This window comes from Rhinolophus sinicus, linkage group LG02 (genome assembly GCF_036562045.2).
Source record: "Rhinolophus sinicus isolate RSC01 linkage group LG02, ASM3656204v1, whole genome shotgun sequence".
Lineage (NCBI taxonomy): Eukaryota > Metazoa > Chordata > Mammalia > Chiroptera > Rhinolophidae > Rhinolophus > Rhinolophus sinicus.
The window spans coordinates 133,398,184-133,415,683 of NC_133752.1; positions in this window are offsets into that span (position 1 = coordinate 133,398,184).

The window sequence follows — 17,500 nt, forward strand, 5'->3', positions numbered from 1 at the left end:
GAGAATAGCAATGACAGGGGTCCGTGGGTGTTGGTTAACAGCCTAGCCAAAGTGACACTGAACTGCTAGAGGCAGCCCACACTAAAAGGTTTTTCAGCTGTATCAGGTGAAAATTTTGCTTTTTCAATGGAAATCAAGTTGAATCCAAAAGACAGAGATGATGACAAAAACATCTAGCCCTTCCCTTGGAGCTGATGTGTTCTTGAGAAATTTCTACTCAGAGGGAAACAATATTTCAAGATGATCAAAAAACGTTTGAAAGCACACCTGAGGAAAGAGGATTTGAGTTAAAGCCAAAGAGTAACTTACTTCAAATAGCATTGTCACTATTCTTGGCAACCCAGAAATGTTCTTTTATCCTCTGTAATTCCTGTAACAGCACATTTATGTTTAGCATTTAAGATGTGATTTTTAAAAAATCAAATAGGAGAGTTACACTATTGACAGGAATGCAAAATAGTGCAATTGCTATACAAAACAGTGTGGCGGTTCCTCAAGATATTAAAAATAGAACTACTATTTGATCCAGTTATCTCACTTCTCGATATCCAAAAGAACTGAAAGCAGGATATTGAACAGATATCAATACCCTAAGGTTCATTGCAGCACTGTTCACAATAGCCAAAGTGTGGAAACAACCTAAATGTCAATCAATGGATAAATGGATAGCGAAAGGGTGGCATATATATACAACTGAATAGTATTTTAAAAGATAGTCTTTAAAAAGAAGGAAATCCTGCTATGTGCAATGACATGGATGAACCTTGAAAACATTTTGCTAAGCAAAACAACCTACTCACAGAAGGACAAATACTGTGTTATTCCACTTGTATGAGGTGTCTAAAATAATCAAACTCATACAATCAGAGAGTAGAATGGTGGTTACCAGGGTCTAGAGGGAGGGGGAAGTAGAAAATTGTTAATCAACAGGTATAATGTTTCAATTATGCAAGACGAATAAATTCTAGAGATCTGCTGTACAATATTGTTTCTATCATTAACAAAACTGTATTGTGAACTCAAAAAATTGTCAGAGGGCAGGTCTCATGTTAAGTGTTCTTGCCATAAATTAAAAAAAAAATTTTAAATAAGAGTTTTACAAGAGACATACATATTAAGGGGGAGAAAAACAACATGTAAAAGTAGCAAGCAGGTATTACAAAGAAGATGTGATGGTAGAGCACAAGGGAGGAGGTGTGAATTATCAAAGACTGCTCTAAATTTAAATGATTTTATGGCTGTTCTAGTGGTCTTAATTGACTGCAAGGGCAAGGATCACATCTTTTGTGTTTGTTACTTCACTCAGTATGTTGCCTCACACATGATAGGTGTTTGTCATGTTTTAGAGGGAAGTGAGGTGAGGGAAATAAGGATTATGTCTGTACGTAGCCTTGAAAGGTGTATATTTTTTAAGTCACTGAAAAATTAGGAGAGATAAATAGCTGAATCGACAATTGTAAGTGAGGATTTTTAACACATTCATTTCGAAGTGCTACGTGAAAAGACAAAAATAAGCCAAATAGAAAATGTATAAATTCCACAGTAAATAAACTTGATCACATAGAATATTAAACCAGTAACACGGGGTGCATATAAATTGTTGAACCTACAGGAACACTCACAACAATTCATTGTTTAGAACATTTTTCAAAACTTACTATATTTACTAGGTTGACATTTTGTCTATAATTCAATATTGTAGAATATTGTAGACACCCTTTGAGAACTTCATAATCTCTTTTGTGAAATGGCCTTAAACAATGCAGGCTAAAAATCAACACTGGTTTACATGCTATTTTATGATTTATTTGTCTTACTTCTTATTCCTTCTGTTTTACTTAAATTAGGAGATAACTCCTTTTCCCAGGTATAAACTGTATATTCCCACGTGTAATGACTGCCTCCCTTAGAGTGGATATTACAATCTGAAACACATTCTTTTGAATACCTCTGACAATAGTAAATTATTATCTTTATTGTTATTGAAAGTTATTTAGGGTCATGTCTGGTGAAGAAGGTGGATGTTTGGGTTACAATGAGTTATGACTTCAAAAGAATTAAATTGATGCCACAGCAATCAGACAAGAAAAAGTAATAAAAGACATCCAAACTGGAAAGAAAGAAACAAAACTATCATAATTTACCAATGACATAATACTACATATGGAAAACTCCATCAAAAAACTATTAGAACTAAAATGATTCAGTAAGTAACAAAATACAAAATTAATATACAGAAATCTATTGCATTAACATACAGAAATCTATACATTAATAATGAACTATCAGAAAAAGAAATTAAGAAAACAATCTTATTTACAATTGCATCAAAAAAATAAAATACATAGGAATAAATTTAACCAAGGATGTAAAAGACCTGTGCTCTGAAAATTAGGAAACATTGGGAAAAGAAATTGAAGAAAACACAAATAAATGGAAGGATTTATTGTGCTCAAGGATTGGAAGAATTAATATTGTTAAAATGTACATACTACCCAAAACAATTTACAGATTCAATGTTGTCCCTATCAAAATACCAATAGGATTTTTCACAGAACTAGAAAAAATAATCCTAAAAGTTATATGGAACCACAAAAGATTCCAAATAGCCAAAGAAATCTTGAGAAACAAAAACCGAGTTGGAGGTATCACACAACCTGATTTCAAACTATACTACAAATCTATAGTAATCAAAACAATATGGTACTGGCACAAAAAAACAGACACATAGATTGATGGAACAGAATATAGAACCCAGAAAGTAGCCCATGCTAATATGGTCAATTAATCTACAACAAAAGAGACAAGAATATACATTGGGAAAATGAGTCTTTTTAATAAACAGTGTTGGGAAAACTGGACAGATACATGCAAAAAAAAAACATGAATCTGGACTGCTTTCTTACCTATATACAAAAGAAAATTCAAAATGGATTAAAGACTTAAATATAAGACCTGGGACCATAAAACTCCTAGAAAAAAACATAGGCTGCAAACTCTTTGACATCAGTTTAGTAATATTTTTTTGGATATGTCTCATCAGGCAAGGGTAACAAAAGCAAAACTAAACAAATGAAACTACATCAAACTAAAAAGCTTTTTGCACAGCAAAGGAACCATCAACAGAACAAAAAGGCAACCTACTGAATGACAGAGTACATTTTCAAATGACATATTCAATAAAGGGTTAATATCCAAAACACATAAAGAACTCATTCAACTCAACATCAAAAAAACACAAAAATCCAGATTAAAAATTGGACAGAGTACCTGAACAGAGATTTCTCCAAAGAAGACATACAGATGGCCAACAGACACATGAAAAGATGCTCAGCATTACTAATTATCAGGGAAATGCAAATCAAAATTACAATGAGATATCACCTCACCTGTCAGAATGACTATTATCCAAAAGACAACAAATACACATGTTGGCGAGGACATGGCAAGAAAAGGAAACCTTTGTGCACTATTGGTGGATTTGAAAATTGGTAGAGCTTCTATGAAAAACAGCATGGAGTTTCTTCAGAAAATTAAAAAAAGAACTATTAATACCATATGACCCAGCAATTGCACTTCTGGGTACTTATGAAAAGAAATTGAAAACACTCATTTGAAAAAAAAAAAAAAAAAAAAATATATATATATATATATATATATATATACACACACACACACATATATATATACACACACACATGCACATATATATACATATATGTGTATATGTATATGCATATATACATATGTACATACACACACACACACAAGTACTGACAATTAAGTTCACTAACTCATCCTAGAAAAAGTGCTACATACCTCATTGCTGAATGTCACTACAGTCACCTTCCAAGCACTCCCCTTGGGAAGCTATGCACCGATGCCAATACCTAGTCTACCCTACAAAGCAATTTTCTAACTTTTTTTGGAATGGCCATGAGAGCTGTCATCATATTACCCTTGATGTCCTGAATGTCATCAAAATGTCTTTGTTTCAATATTTCCTTTATCTTCGGGTAAAGAAAAGTCATTAGGGGCTAGATCGGGTGAGTAGGGAGAGTGTTCCAAAACAGTTATTTGTTTACTGACTAAAAACTCCCTCACAGACAGTGCCGTGTGAGCTGGTGCATTAGTGATGCAAGAGCCATGAATATAGTCAATCATATCAGGATCAATTTTTACAGTGACAGAGTTACTAGACTTATTGTAGTGATCACTTTGTAAGGTATATAAATGTTGAATCACTATGTTGTACACCTGAAACTAATATATCAACTATAATTTAATTTTAAAAAGGAATCATATTGACTAAAGAATGAGTGAGTATTCTCAGTATCCTTTGCCCATCTTCCAACAATAGCCCCCTATTTTTACTTTTAACCTCCTCCCCCACTCTTAATTAGTCCATGCATATTGGAAGGACCGAAGACTCCATGGGATAGTACATGCCCCAGAACTAAACCAAAAGCCACATTGCATTCCTTTGGCCTCAGAGATGGTTTCACTGTGAGTATGCAGTCTAAGTATTGAGACTTCTCTGGGAGCTACCAGAAATGATGCTCTCTGCTTCTGGTGGATTTGAGCCTGGAAGGATAAGATGGTGTGGTCACTTTTGCTATCATGAAAGAAAAGCCTGTCTGAGAATGGAACTGACACAAAGAAAGCAGAGCCCAGGGACAAGGGGACAAACAAGATCCTAATGGCACTGTTTGAGTTCCTTGGTCCACCTGTGTTTGAAAACTTTATAGTCATGTGGACCAATAAATTCCCTTTTCGCTTAAATAATTTAAGTGGGGTTTTCTGTAACTTTCAACCATGTGCCTTGCTTATATAGCTCGTAAATTTATTTTAAAGGCAATTCCAAAAGAGATACTAAAAAATATTTTGAACCATGACAGTGTAACTGAAATGAAATCTCCCAAAGTGATCACAGTAGAAAAGAACATTCAGATGCATAGATTCCTATGTATTTGGTAAAATGTCAGTCTCAGTTTAATTTTACATCAACTTAAGCTATTCTAAAGGTCAGATCTTCTTGCTGCAACCTGGGATATAAGTCCATCCTTATAACAAGGTGATTGGGCAGTAAGAGAGGATAAAATGGGTGCCAGGCAGATAAAAGCAACAGACATTCACTGCAGTTACCTTTGAACAAGTGTGAGCATCATAAGAGTGTATTTTACTTCTTCATTATTTATCAGATTTTAAAATTTTTTAAAGAGACTTGTGCTTTATAGCAAAAATGTTAACTTAGAATCCACAGACTACAATCGGATTCAGATTGTGCATAAAACCGCTGCTAATAAACACAAAATTTGTGTGCCTGACAATATGGAGATTTGGAGGAAGGGAACCTATAGGTTTTATTAGATTCTCACAAGAGTCCATAATGCAAGAAATGGTGAGACATCACTGCCTTGCAGACTGTAAGGTAGTTCTGATGCCTACTGAACAAGTTCCAAAGGAAATATATCCAACTTTTGAAATGATTCAAGGTAGAACATGCACAACAGACCAATAAGTTAACAGTGGTCATCTCTGGTGATAGGACAAGGACTAATTTTTCTTCTTTTATCTTGTCTTCATTGCCTATGTTGCGTATGAATTATGTCAGTGTACAAAAGGTTAATTTAAGAAGAAAAATTATTGACATTTATCCCTGGATCAATCTTAAAACTCCCAGGTCCAACATAGCAGCTAGACCACTTCAATATTTAAATCAATGGGCGGCAGCACAAAGAGGAAGCATCAAAATTCAAAAGGCATAAACACTCACTCAAAGTAATCAGAAAATTCCATATTCTCTGAACTAAATTTTCGGTTCTCTCTTAAACTCACCAATTGCAAACATTCAAGACATTAAAAAAAAAAAAAGTCAGGAAAATGTGAACAACCACTCCTAAATCAATCCTGCTATCAAATTCTATTCTCATTCTAATGCTCCCCCAAGAGCTTTAAAACCTCAGTGGTGAACAGTGTCCTCCAATAAAGTGCACCACTGCACTCAGTGCGAAAAGATTAATAAAACTTAACCAAGGTAATTACTTAAAAGTAGTCTCTATTGGGTGAGTCAGGGTGGGAAAAGACTCATTCCTGCTAGTAATAATTATCCATGGGTAAATTATTTCCTAACTATGCTCTCCCAAAGGTGCCTTCTCCCAGAAAGCTCTTACAGAGAAACCAATAGCCTGTTAGGGTTTATTTTAAGGTCATAATCCATTTGCCAGCCTATGTCAACCTAACAATCTTCCTCTCTTTCCTTCTTCTTTTTCAAACCTTTCTAGAATGTATTTGTCATTCCTCTCCCCTAAGTAAAACATAGCAACAATAATAACAGGTAGCATTAATGGCGGACTTGGTATAATGTCCAGCATATAGAAAGTGCTTTATAGTCATCCATTCACTTATTCATTGTTTTATTCATTCAATAAATATTTATTGAGTACCCACCATTTGCCAAGCACCATACTAGGTTCTTAGTACATATTAATGATAAAAGCAGATAAAGACTCTGCTCAAATGGAGTTTTTATGGCACAGGGAGATAAGCAAGAGAGAATAAACATATTAAGTAAATTCTATAATATGCAAGGAGGTGATAATAAAAAGTCACACAGGGGGAGGAGATTGGGAGTGCCATGGGGGGCTGGTACATGGTATACTGCTAAATGGGGTGGTCCGCACAGGCTTCACTGAGAAGGACGCTTTAAACACAGATGTGAAAGCAAGGAAGTTGGCCACGAAAACACCTGAACGAAGAGCATTCTCGGCAGAGAAAATCGTCAGCACGAAGGCCGTAGAGTGAAGGTTACATGACCTGTTCAAGGAACGAGGAGGCTGCACAGACTGTGGCATGGTGAGAAGAAAGAGAGAAACGGGTGATGAAGCTAGAGAGGTAAGGAGGGTGCAGACCTTGCCCAGCCTTGCAAGCGTTTGTAAGGACTTTCATTTTCTGAGAGAAATGGAATCCACTGGACGGTGCCAGAAGACTGATATGACCAGACTGACATTTTTAAAGATCTTTCTAGCAAGCTCAAGCTATGTTGAGAAAAGACTGTAGAGGACAGTGCTAGAAACAGTGTAGTAAGTGAACTCAGATCAGGGTGATAGCAGTGGGAGTGGTGAAAAGCAGCTGAATTCAAGACATTCATTGTATGCAAGACATAAGTGGATGTGGGGTCTGAGAGAGTGAAAAGGGATGACTTCAGAGGTTTGGGCCTTGGCAAGTAAGTAGAGTTGTCATCAGTGAGATGGAGAAGGCTGTGAGCAAATCAGGTTTGAGGGGTAGTTCAGGATTTCAGTTTTGGACATGTTGAGTTGGAGATGTATATTAGCTATCCAGGTGGAGATGTCTAATCAGCAAGCAGATATATGAGTCTGAAGTTTGGGAGAAAGGCCTGTATTAGAGATAAAATTTAAGAGTCATCAGCATTTGAATGGTATTTAAAACAAGGAAACAGGCTGATGGGTAGGGAAGGGGGAGGATGGGAAAGGGAGGGGAGAAAGGAGAGAAGGGAAAGTAAAGCAGAACAAGGTATGAGCCCTAAGACACTCCCAATATTAAAGGCCCAGGGAGACAATAAAACACAGAAAGGAAGTGAAGATGAGAGATTTGTAAAGTAGGAGAAAAACACCATAGTATTTAATCCATAGAGTTACCAGATAGTATTATTATTGCCATTTTACAGATGAGAAAACAGAGGCATAGCAAAGTCATGCTGCCCAGGATCACACAGTTCTAAAGCCTGGATTTGACTATCCGATTCCATAGTTCATACTCTGATCCAGAATACCAAACTGCAACGCAGCTAAACTTCAAGGCACGCTTCTCCTCTAAAATTACTGCTTTCTTTATATATCGTCCAAATGCTCATTCTCCTACAGTGTGCATACTTTAAGGCTAAAATATTTGGATATCACTCTTCATACTCCCACTGTTTCTTGCAGATCTTCTTTGCTCTTTCTTCCTTCACCTTTTTAAATTGTGCCTTTGCTTCTTCAACATATATTTGATTCCCTGTAACTCCTTGCAGCCTTCCTTGTTCTTACCAATTATTGACCCCAGATCACTTCCCATGATCCACTGAGGACTCTAGAAGTTGAGCTAATTCATTATCAACGTGGATGACTATCCAACAGCTCCTTCTCCAGTGAGGAGACCTGATTCAGCCAAAGCACCCAACATTCTGATGCTCTCTTGTGCACAACAGCCTCCTGAGCTTCCACATAGGCCACTCCCACCAAATTTAATGATCAACTTCAACCCTGACAATTCCTGACCCTTATTTCCCTTCTTCTCTTTGGAAGCCCTCTTGACTTTATTTTCTTCCCTATTGAGCTGCAGCTTCCAAGACAACTCAACCTTGTAGCAACTCTGCATTCCTACCTCTGCTCTGCCTCTACACTTCAGCTGCTAAGGAGTGCTGAAGGAATCAACCCCAAATTAATTTAACTGCATCCTACTTACTCTTCCTTCCTTTTTCATGCCTCAGAGGAATACATGTTCCTTTTCTTATCTAAGATTAATCCCTCTGCTAGTCTAAAGCCCATCACCTCTTACCTCTTCCCAAGTCATAATCTATTACTGACCCCCCCTGGTTCCTGTGTCTTCAGCCTTTCTCTGTCTCCTAGCTCCCACTTGCAGCAATTAAACACACTGTAGGGTAATAAGAAAAGCTAGTGTACATGGACTTTTCTTCTGACACTCACTGGATCCAGAGTGCTTTCTCTTCTCTCTATTGGAATCCTACTATTCTTTACAAGCTTGGCTCAAAATTTCCCTTGGCTCTCTTATCACTCCCAGCTGGAACATATCTCTCTATTTGAATTTCCATAGAATTTTTGGTACCATTCTTAGATCACTTATCCCATACTATACTATACTATATTATAAATTGACCTTCCTTTGTTTATATATTTCTTTTAATAAACATTTTCATGTAGCACTTACAATGTTCTAGGCACTGTTCTAAACACACTTAAATATATTACCTCATTTAATAATATCAACAATTTCAAATATTTGCTCATTTAAATATCTGTAGTTACTCTGCTGTATTATATTGCAAAGTCCGTGAAGGCAAAATTTGTAATGCTATCTCTTGGTCTCTCACTAATACTCTCCCAGACTGGGTAGGCAACTTGCACATAATAGGCATTCAATATGTTTTCTAAATGCACAAATGAATAAAAATAATTTGGGCATCATCCAATCTTCATACCAATGCCAAAAATGCCATATCCTGCCTTGCATAAAGTGAAGACACTTTGTAATGCAGGGTCTCTGGTCCCGCTAGCCACATAAGAACACAGGATATGGTGAAGCCAAAAAGGAACATAAACGGAGCCATAGATGGGGGTTCACACCACTATATTCTCGCTGGCGGCTGGGTTGGAGGTACAGGAAGCAGGAGCCACACGGTCCGCAATCTGCCGTCCCCTTCTCGGCCAACCAACCCACAGCCTAGTGTAGCCATGGCAGTTATACTGGTGGCTAATGGCTAACTGGTAACAGTTGATGGCCACCCAGACACAGTGGATGGCCATCTGATTACGGCTGATGGCCACCCAATAACCGAGCCAGCACCCCTCCAGGTGAGGCCGAGAGCCTGGAAACTGTTCTCTGGGACTCTGTCCCCACTCACCTTACATGGTCTTTTAGTTATGATGGAAAAAATTATATATAGTCATATTTATCTTTGAATCCTTTAAAAGTTGTCACATTGCTGAAGTCTTCATCTTTCAGTAAGTCTAGAAAACCCAGTGTTCCCTCCAGGGTTCCAGGAGGTACCTGATTACTGAATACCAAATGAGGTAACTGGTTTGCGTCTTGTAAGACGATATATTTTTAAATCCTAAAATCACTTCCAGCTGATACAATGATCACACAAAGCTAATAGAAACTGGAAACTGAAATCAACTGACAGAACTACAGCTTCTTATTTCCTATCTCATAATCACTCACAGCATGTGCTTATTAAGTGTAATGGCAGGTAAACTTGCCCAAAATTCTCATTGAATCTGAAGATATTAACTGGAAGACATGTAATTTTACTTACTATCAAGAAATTTTAGAGATTTCCAGTCAAGATGACAGAGTAGGTAAACACTCACCTTCTCTCAGGACCACATCAATTACAGCTAAACCACAGAACAACCACCATTGAGAATTGACTGAAGTCTAGCTGAACCAAAGCCCTACAACTACAGAAGAAGCCACCTCAAGACTGGTAGAAGGGGCAGAGACACGGAACGGGCTGGTCCCACACCCATATGTGACCATTAAAAATTGGGAAAGATATCTCAGCTGTGGATGGTCCCCACCCCCAGCCCCAGAAGCAAGGGGTCCAAGACCCTTCCCAGCCCAGGGTTTCAGTGCTGAGGAGAGAAGGCCCATAACTTCTGGTTGTGAAAGCTAGTGGAGATTGTAGCTAAGTGAGTCAGAGGGCAGCTGCACTCCCAGGTTCTCTTATTAAAGGGATCACGTATGGACTTACTTGCAGACAGACTCACTCGCTCTGAGCTCCAGTGCTGCAGCAGCAGCACGAGGGACATAAGGAGAAGAACTGAATTCTCTGGCTTGAAGGTGAGGGCTGGAGGGGCAGCTTTCTCTCAGAAGGAGGAGCTGGCAGAAACTATTGCTTCTTTGTTGAGCCCTCCCCCTTCTTGGCATGCAGACACAGGTGTCATATATGAGTCTCCATCAACCTGGCTAACACCATTCATTTGCCCCACCCTGGTGAGTCTGAAACCACACCCCTCCTAACTTTCAGGCACATTGAAGCCACTTCAGTGGCTTTTTTGTACAAACTACCTGCCTTGGCTCATTCTGCAAACATTTTTAAAACCTCTCAAAGGTTCACAAAATGCAAACAAGAAGCATTTGGTTTTGGCATGTCCCAAACGTCTAACAGAGCAGCCCCAAGCCTGGCACTAGTGAGAGCCAGCCTTGGTTTGCAACTTGGCCTCTCAAAGCACCTCCAAGCACAGCATGGGGGATGTCCATCTCTGCATTGCTATGTGGCTCATGCCACGTGGCCCCAGGAAAGCATGAACCGCAGCTGAATTTGGCCTATAGCAAGTATCTTCCCAGGATGCTCTGGTTCTGGCAGGCCCAGTGGCTTTGGACTTGGCCAGAGCATTCCCCTGCCACCTACAAGGACAACACACCAAAGGCAGACTGCGGAGGCACCGAAGCTCTACTAAAATAAACCTGGCTCTGTAGGGTCAGCCCCTGCACCACAGCTCCTCCACTGTAGTCACAGCCAGTCCTCACAACCAATCAGTCTGGGTCCCACAGGACACCTACTACATCAGGCCACTCTACTAAGACTGGGAGACATAGCAACCCTACATAGAAACAAACACAGGGAGGCAGCCAAAATGGGAGACAAAGAAACATGTCCCAAATAAAAGAACAAAACAAAGCTCCAGAAAAAAGCACTAAACAAAATGGAGACAAGCAATCTAGACACAGAGTTCAAAACACTGGTTATAATGATGCTCGGTGATCTCAAAGAGAACTTAACCTAAGAGATAGAGCACATAAAACATAAAATAAGAACCAGTCAGAAATAAAGACTACAATAACTGAAAAGAAGAGTACTTAAAAGTAATCAACAGTAGATTAGATGAGGCAGAGGATCGAATCAGCAGTCTAGAATATAAGGTAGCAGAAAACACCCAAACAGAACAGCAAAAAGAAAAAAAGAATCAAAAAAAAAAAAAAAATGAGGATAGTTTAAGGGGCATCTGGGACATCAAGCACACAAATATTCACATCATAAGGGTACCAGAAGGAGAAGAAAGAAAGCAAAGAATTGAACACCTGTATGAAGAAATTGTGACAGAAAATTTTCCTAATCTGTGAAGGAAATAGCTATACAAGCCCAGAAAGCACAGAAAGTCCCAAACAAGATTAACCCAAAGAGGCTCACAACAAGATACATCATAATTAAAATGTCAAAGGTTAAAGATAAAGAGAAACTTAAAAGCAGCAAAAGAAAAGCAGTTAGTTACCTACAAGGGAGCTCCCATAACACTGTCAGCTGATTTCTCAACAGAAATTTTGCAGGCCAGAAGGGATTGGTAAGAAATATTCAAAGTGATGAAAACCAAGGACCTACAATCAGGATTACTCCACCCAGCAAAGCTATCATTTAGAATTAAAGGATAGATAAAGACCTTCCCAGACAAGAAAAAGCTAAAGGTGTTCCTAATCACCAAACCAGTATTAGAAGGAATGTTAGAGGGACTTCTTTAAGACCAAAAAAAAAGAAAAAAAATCAAAATTATGAATAATAAAATGGCAATAACTACATATCTACCAAAAATTACTTTAAATGTAAATGGATTAAATGCTCCAATCAAAAGATAGGGTGGCTGAATGTATAAGAAAATAAGATCCTTACATATGCTTCCTACAAGAGACTCACTTCAGATTGAAAGACACATACAGACTGAAAAATTATATTTCATGAAAATGAAAACAAACAACAAAAATCTGGGGTAATGATACTTATACGACACAAAACAGACTTTAAAACAAAGAATACAACAAGAGACAAAGAAGGATCTAGTAATCCCACTTCTGGGTATTTATCCAAAGAAACCCAAAACTCTACTTTGAGGGGATGTGCTCATCCATTCACTGCAGCATTATTTACATAAGCCAAGATAGGAAGCCAACCTGGGTGTCCCTGAATGGATGAATGGATAAAGAAGAGATGGTACATATGTGCAATGGATTACTCTGTTGTGAAAAAGAATGAAATCTTGCTGTTTGTAACAACATGGATGGACCTAGAGGGTATTGTGCTGAGTGTAATAAGTCAGACAGCAAAAGATAAATGTCATATGATTTCACATATAAGTAGACCCTAAAGAACAAAATAAATAAACAAATGAAAAAAAACAAACTCATAGATACAGAAAACATTTTTATGGTTGCCACATGGGAAGGGATTGGGGATGGGTGAAAAAAGGGAAGGGATTAAGAAGTCCAAATTGATTGTTATAATACAAAGTACCCATGGGGATGTAGGGTATAGCATAAGGAATATAGTCAATAATATTGTCACAACTACGAGTATGTATGGTGTCAGATTGTTATAAGACTATTGGGGTGATAGATGGGAGAGGGTTGAGGACAGGGTGTAAAAGGTGAAGGGTTTAAGAAGTATAAATTGGTAGTTACAAAATAGTCATGGGGATGTAAATAAAGTAAAGCATGGGGAATATAGTCAATAATATTGCAATAGCATAGTACACTATCAGATGGTTGCTGGACTTATCCTGGTCATTAGTTCTTGAGGTATATAAATGTTGAATAACTGTGGTGTACACCTGAAACTGATATAATATTGTATGTTAGCTATATTTTAACAAAAATCTTTTTTAAAAGTTTTAAATGCTGTCAATTAAACTATGTCATGCCATCAACTATAAGAAGAATCCCAACTTTAGAAATGTTACATATTTATCTTAGAATCACTAAGTGCAGTATTAACATTTTTAAACTGAACTGTAAGATCCAGAAGAGCAAGGCTGTTCCTCTGTGTACCCTGCAGAGCCCGGCGTATAGTACACAACAATCTTCCATTGCATTTAATTATATATATGTAAGAGACAGTTAAGACTTTCCCAGTGTGCTAGAGACCCTCACTCAAACTATGAAGAATCACAATGAATTAATATCTTATAATGTCACTATAATAAAATAAGTTCAGAGGAAATTTCAATCAAGCACATAAGCATATTCCTCTTTATTAGAGGTATAAAGCCCAAAACATAAAGTGTCCTCACCCCCAATACCCATTTGTAAAAAAAGGATAATCTCATTAAGATAAATCCTAATAACGATCTGGAGCAATAGGCATCAGTTCCCTGAGTGTTGTATGTAGAACCAAGAAGCTGAGCAATCTACCAAATTCATCATGGTTGCTGTTTATATACGAACTGCTAGAGTTGGGGGCGTTTCTGCCTCTCTCCTTGTATTTCTGCTCTGTCCACAAGGATATCTTCTGCCTATGCTTCTACCACTGTCCACTCCCTTACTAGCTACATTGCACCTTCCCACACCAGAAGGAATAAAATGCTACCAGAGAGTAGTGAGAGACTGAGACAGACCCTGGATCCATTTCACAAGTCGACAGGGTCACTACAGTGGAATTAGAGACCTTCATTCTTAATTTATAGCTGGGTGCATCTGCCCCTGCAGATCAACTATCAGATGAGAGGGAACTGAGGGTCTGTTCTTAGGTCTCCAGGTCTAAACCTGGCACTCCAGCATTTGTTAGGCAGGACCAGGAGACACCTACTCAGATATTATTTTCTATTTAAATATAGTCCTAAAAATAAGGGAGAAACAAACTTCATGCATCTAAGCCATTAAACATCAAAAGAAACTTCATAGATGATAGATGATTGATAGATAGATGATAGATGATAGAAGATAGAAGATAGATAGATAGATAGATAGATAGATAGATAGATAGATAGATTTGAATTTGTGGTGAAACATGGAATAAGATTTTTTTTAAAAAAAACACCCTAAAGAAATAGTAGAGAACTACTCAGAAAGTATGTCTTCATCTTCATTGAGTACAGATTTGTGTCAAACATTATTGTTCTGTCTTAGATTTTCTCGGCGATTTTGCTATATATCATTAACTCTACATCATCTGCTGAGATAAAATTTAAATAAAGCATGTCATACCACTTTACAGAGATATACAGGACCTTGTTTTCCCTAGGATCCTGGACTTCTAGAGATGGAAAAATGGACCATTAAATCCACTCCAAGCATTTAATAGATAAGGAAATGAAGATCTAAGGATTGTCCCTGACTTGCCTAGTGCATTTAGCCACTAATTTAGAGCTGATGAATTAGGCAAATATGCTTTTACTAAAGAGCCCCAGATGCATAGCCTGATCAGAATTAAGAAATAGAATGAGAAAGAGAATTTTTCCTCTTTTGTTATCTGTGTGAGGGGAGGGTGTATTGTGGGAGAATGGGGGAAAAAACATAGAGTACAGACAAGTGGAATGTTAGCAGGGCCACTTGAAATACTGCCCAAAGAAACATTCCAAGAGACTGGGAGGCCCATGTAGCTATTGTTTAATAAAACCAGCTTGATGTTTCAATGTAAAAGCAAGTATAGCTGAAAGTGAGAAAGCATCTCATTAAAAACCACTCTTAAATCCCACTTTTCAGGCCTCATCAGAATATCAAAGAAAACAGCACTTTTTTTTTAAATTTATAAACAAATCATATTATTTTGCAGCCATCCTTGATTTATTTTGAAAGTCCCTAAGTATTCCATGTGCCAACTTTATCAGGTACGTATCCATATTCTGATTCTTTACATGCATACATTCAAATATCTATCTAAATATACAAAGGATTATTGCCATATTGTGTTCTAAAAACTGAATAGTGTAATGATGCAAATTTTAGTGCTTTTGTTTTTAAAGTCTGCTATGTTTATATGAATATCTACATGAATAAAATGGGCTTATCTTTCTGAAAAAAATATTTTAATCCCTCAGGTAAACTCCTGTTAACAGAATCAATTTAATTTCATTTGACATTGTCATTTCCAGAACTGCAAATTCAATGAATGCAGCAGGTTCTGATCTTGGTTTTTAACAGATGGCCTCAACAATATGACAGTAATAGCATCTGACATGTGTTATTTCAATGATCTCTTTCACTCTTGGAAAAGTTATGGAAGCATTAGATCCCGTGTGTTCCTTCAGATTGTTATTTCTGGCACGTTTTTCTTGGCATATGTTGTGATGAACCATTCATAACAAATTAAATTTTCATTAAGGTAAAAAAAAAAACTTTATAATACATAAGCCTACAATTTGTCTCAGTTCCCAAGGTAACATATTCTGTGTAAAGGGACCATTTCTACAAATAATCAAGTGTGGGGCTGGTTTATATTTAGTTTTTAAGAAATAGCTGTTTTGCTAAAGGTGAGGGGGAAGAAAGGCAAGTGGGAAAAGCCTGGAATCCCAGGAATGGAAAAGAAAGGAGATATCTGAAAGATCTGTGGCCGTGCTAGCAAAGCATTTTGCAGGAACACAAAACTCATCAGAGCCCAGGAAACCCATTCAAAAGAGGCTAAGCCACATGATACCACTTGAATGGAACCACATGAGCTGGATATAAAGACCCGCTGGAGCAGGCAGAATTCCTGTACCTTTAAGGTAGAGCTGATTGTAGCTGTAATTAACAGCTTCCTCTAACTGTGCAATGGAATTTTCCTGAAGGACTCAGTGGTTTTACTCACTGGCGGGTTTAGTAAAACAGGATTTCAGGCAGCGCAGTGCTTTCAACTCAAAGTAGCTAAATCTAGTTAAAGCAGAAACATCAATGATTTTCATGGAGCGTGCATCAGAGAAATGTCTGAGCATCATAAACCACTGCTGATTGCTTCTTTCAGAAGCAAGCTGCAACTAAATGGGGGCCAGAGGAGGCGGGAAAGCTAGTCTAGGCCTCTCTTCCTGAGCTGGCACTTAAATCCCATATAATTTCCTTCCTATAATAATATATTCAAGCCTACTTAATAACTGGCAGACTATTTCATTTTCAATGTACACTAGAAATACTGGCCACCATGTGGGAAAGAATTTAATTCTTTACCTGGCCTCGAACCTTTAGCACAATCTTCACTTGGATGATATTTCTGAAACTGCACAAGAGAAATTCTCTTCCCCCATAAGTTTTTGACTATAATGTACTTCATTAGGCTCTTTTCAATATTTTCTTTCTACTGAAAATTGAATTCAGTTCACAAAGAGAATATACAAATGTGTAACTAGAAGTCCAAAACAGTGTAGAATACACAAACAGGTTTACTATTAAATATCTTACTATAATAACAAGTATACAAATATTACCCATGCTTTTGAAACAAACACTTTATACTTTCCCAATCTAGTTCCAGGTAGGCACCTGAGGATAAAGGAAAACTGAAAAATAAATAAACGGGTGACTACAATGAGAAAAGGGAGTTTGGCAAGGGTTTTCTCTGCTTGACCACTTACTAAAAAGAAGAGAAACAAGGCTGAAAGAGCCCGTGAAAGAGTGGTAGTAACAAGACTGTCACTCGATTACAGAACAGCAGCAAAATATTTCAATAGAAAGGGAAGTCCTCAGAGATGTACGTGCATAAGATTCAGTACGTCATAGATGCTATCAAAGAACTCCCCGAAAGCAGGGTTTGTGAAAAAAACAGGTGATGCGAGCATCTGAGAGAATCAAAGTAAGTACGCACTTAAGAAGCATCTGTGATGGGAAAAGCAGCACATCCCTGGAATCAGTAGAAGGTGCGAGGGCTGAGAACAGAGTTCCATTATGAGAAAGTATCCTGGAGACCCTCTGTAATACTCCAGCCCTCAGTTGCTTAAATCCCTTGGAAGATGTAAAGCTTCTTTGGACAAGGTCCAAAATGAAATCGCCTTTGGTCAAACTTGGAACTAAAGTAAATAGT